Raw genomic sequence first — 4,621 nt, 5'->3', positions numbered from 1 at the left:
AGCTGTGTTGTATCGTGAGCTTTGTCGAATGACAAAGCCTGCTGCCGTAGACATAGCCGGATGCCTCATATTGCTGCAGTCTTGGGCTCTTTACCAGATGCCATTCTTGGCATCGGTTAGTTACCAAGCATACGTATTTCCACTGGTGAATATGTGCCAAAATTTTACTTTTTATAGAAATTAATTGACATATTTTTTTGTAATGATACTATTCTAACATGTAATTTTTTTTCGTAGATAGAGTACCAATCCGAGTATCGGGAGGTCATATACTATTCCGATATACCATCTGATGATTGAACAACATATCGAGGAAGGGGTAACCTTTTTCCAATATTCGTGACATGTAATTACTTTGTATATCTTACTCGAACAGTGTTAAAATTTAACCATGTTATTAATTGTGCAGTTCATCTAGATGTAATATCGGAGATCAAAAATTGCAGTTGTTATTCCCTTGTCTGCGCACATTCATTCACACATGTGGTGCATTAACGCACTCATTATCAATTTCCAGACAGTCGAGTGGTATAATGGGGATCGAGTACTGCGGTAGTTTGGTTGCATACAGTATATCTCAGCTCTGCCAATGCAGTTGAGGAAGATCCATGGGATTAACAAAAGAGGAAAACATGAAAATAATTGGGGGGTTTTGCACCAGAAATATATTGCAGTATGGGACAATTGAATGGCGCAGAAACCTTAGATGGATATTTCTTTCGATTTGCAACCATCGTTAGAGTACATACAATAGTATTTCAGTACTGGAAAACCATATTTACTTGGTGGGCAAACAACTGTAATCCCCCCGCACATATATTGACTTGGGGCATACGAGCCAGAGCCTGAGCTAGAGCCAAAGCCAGAGCCAGAGCCTAAGCGGTTGCATACACATTCTGGGGATAGTTCTTATCATCCAGAGTTGCGGGTCAATGACTATTTCTCCGGCTCATCAGGACACAGATATCATTCTGAGTTTGATATCTTCAGTCCAGTACCATCACAGTATAACACTCCTCCCGGCTCAAGTTCATCGATGGCGTTTGGGGCATATGATTTTTCTTTTATGTTTCGCACACCCCTACCTACGGGTGAAGAGAAAGTTGATCACCCACAACGTGAATGTCGACCTCGACAAAAATATACCCCTAAGACTACACTATCAAACCATCAATTTTAGGGGTTTCTTGCAATTTAAATATTACAAAATTTATACTTTTTTAATTCTACAAAATTATAAATGAAAAAAAAAGACTATCTTTGTATTTATTTAATTAGATCAATTCCAACATTAAAACTTGGAACAAACTTTGTAATATAAATTAGATACATTACAACATTAAAACGATGATTAAACTTTGTAATATAAATTAGGTACATTGGGTTACATAAGCTCAATTCCTACCCGATCGTGACGACTTTTTGCCACGAGCATTTACTCCGATTATAACCAGCTAATCTACATAATCCACAAAGCTTACCGTCGGATTTCTCCCTAATGTCCATTTTATTATGGATTTTGGATGATAGCAGATGACCTTTCAGATTCCTACGCAACCCTTTGTCTGGGACAAGCTCAAAATTCGTCAAAAGCACCTCCCACCTAAACAGGTTAGGCAGGACGGGGAACTCGTTTTCCCAGACACGCAACGTGCACTCGAGTGTGTATACATCATCAATAAATTATTCAACATTGAGCGAGACTTTAGCACAAGCTGTCACGAGATGCGCACATGGATAATGAAGTGTTTGGAACCTCCTGTAATCATATCACCTGTTTCAAAAATCAACTCAATAGGACTTAAGTGGTATACTGAGTCGACGACCGATGGTCTCTGTAACTTGAAACGTTTCAAGACTTCGTGAATATACTTCTACATTTATCGACCTCGCCATCCGACAGTTTGTAACCATTGCATCCATGACATCTTCGACAAACACGTGTCCCGCCTCTATCTAGTTGACTTGTTGCTGACCCATTCTCGGCATCAAAGTAGTCAACCTGTAGAATGTAGTCAATAAGACAAATGAAATTGGAAGATGTCATGTTTTCAACAACACGGAGTTAATCTCCTCCGTCAAGTTGGTGGTCATATGACCATAACGAAAGCCCTCGTCAAAACTTTGAGCCCATTACCACAACTCCATGGTACCCAACCACTGTCAGAAAAATGTGTTCGTTTGACCTTCCATGTCACTCTCAAGTTGAGTCATTATTTTTCAGAAAATGTGTGGCTCTAGCTCGTGCATTGTGCATGTATTAAGAGAAGATAAGTTACAGTCTCGCCCATATATTGAAAAGATAAGGTTATCCTTTACCCATTCTCACAACTTGTCTCCGCCAGTCTGCATTCTTATAATCTCCATGAAAATTAGTCGTGATGTGCCGGATGCTCCACGGCACACCAGAACACCTAATAGCAGTAATTAATTATTTCCCTCTTTTAGAGATGATGCAAATATTATCGTTGCTAATAACATACCTCCGCAGGTTCGTAAGGAAGAATTCTCACGATTTGATATTCTCCTTATCTATGATGGCAAATGCTGTAGGGAGCACGTTCTTGTTCTCGTCTTGAGCAACCACAAGAAGTAGGATTTGTGTATATTTTCTGTATAGTTAGGTTCCATCTACTTGCACAAACGGCTTACAGTGGGGAAATACGCGCACACATGGATCAAACGTCCAGAACATCCGTTAAAATTTTTTTTCCCGATTGTAGTTGGTCATCCATGCCGTAACAAGGTCGTGTCTATAACTAAATGACAGTCCATGACACGTACTCCCGGATAGCCACTATCCATCTCTCTAGCTCATTGTACGACGCATCGTAATCTCCATACAATTTCTCTATTGCCATTTGTTTAGCTATCCACGGCTTTCGGTATGATACTCGATACTGAAATCGTGCTTGTATTTTGGCAATCAGTACCGAAATTTTAATGGTCGACATGTCCTTCACTATTGGCATGATACAAGTATAGATAGTTTTGGAATCAAGTTTTCAATGATCTTCTGTCATACGTGTTGACGTGCATGTGTGAGGCCCAACAAACTTTTGTATCTCCCACATCTGCGACTTCTGAATAAATGCAGCTTGTACCCACAAATTGCAGCCTTTCGCCGACTTCCAACACTTCCCAATATATAATGTCAGTTTAGACATGACAACTTTGTAGTCTACTAATATATTCATGTTATATCGCTTAATGGCAAATATGCACTATTCTTTACTTTCGAATCTCTGGCCCACGAACAACTCCTTAGGATTGGAATCTACGGCTAGCCGGTGAGTAGGTAGTATTTCAAGGTACTCCGGGAACTCGGCTGCGTGCGCCGCGTCAGGGTTTATGAGCGACATGTGTGCCCCAAGATTATTGTGTATCACAATACGTCAAATTTGGTTCCCGACAAAAGACGCGTTAATATTTCAATCGTTATTCACGTATTCGTCGTCAATATCATCTGAGACCTCGTCCACATCAGGATTACTGTCACTATTGACCTCGTGATCACAAGGATCACTACTATCGTATCCATCATCACCAACCACATCAATATCGGGTGCAATATTAAGGTCAATGTTGATCCCGCATACAGTCGATTGACTATCAACATACGATATCGGAGCCACCATACATGGTTCTTGAGCTTTATGTTCTTCACCTAATAGAGTAAGATCTTTAGTTGGCTCCACACCAGCTAACTCAACAAATAACTAAATCGGTGCATTTTGGTCACTCCGGTTCCCACAATAAAGAGCTACCATTGTCTCCACGTCTTTATCATCTACAAGTTCCGTTTTGGTAAATTTGATGGGATCTGTCGAAACTGGAAACTTGTAGAAAAGTTTCAAGATCATTTTCCTACAACGTCTAATAATTTTTGCACTAATTCTTTCATTCATATCATCGAATGAGACATTTCTATTAAATCATTGCTATTTGTTGGCAACATTCAAATATACGTCCAACAATTGTTGTTAAGATTATTCAATCGAAATAAACGATACTGAAAAACTGATTATCCATCTTCAATACTTAATCTATTAAAAAGAAATTATCGTAACAATTTGAATAGCAAAAAAATACTTACATAAAAATTTAATGAATAAAAAGACCAAAATTATATCAATATGCAAATTTTTTCATCCATAAGCTCAAACTTTTTCAGTTCTCATTTTGTACATGAACAACATTTATCTTTACATTTAACCACTTAAATTTATTTCTACGTTTTCTTCCATCTCCAATCCTGTATCTTCCTCTGAAAAATTCTCTATATTAAATTTTGAATTCTCTTCAAATTCATCTTCTACAATCCAATTTAGAATTTTCTCAGGATCTTCTTCCTCTTCAATCTTTATAACGGATATTGAATTTAGAAATTCTCTTGGTAATTTCCTAACAACTAATTTATCCACCCATGGTATGTCAAACACATTTTGCTTCCTAGTCAACTTTCGCGAACCTACACTTTGTCTCACTATTTTCCTTACTCCATAAGAGATTATAAACTTCACGAAGTATATAACTAAATTTCACTAGGTTCGTGCTACCAATGTCTTCCAAAGTTGGTCTAAAATGATTTGATGCCCCCGTTCTATTAATGCCCCTTTAT

The sequence above is a fragment of the Gossypium raimondii genome, chromosome 13 (genome assembly GCF_025698545.1).
Source record: "Gossypium raimondii isolate GPD5lz chromosome 13, ASM2569854v1, whole genome shotgun sequence".
Lineage (NCBI taxonomy): Eukaryota > Viridiplantae > Streptophyta > Magnoliopsida > Malvales > Malvaceae > Gossypium > Gossypium raimondii.
The sequence above is the reverse complement of the archived record's forward strand: the minus strand, read 5'-3'. Positions refer to the sequence as shown.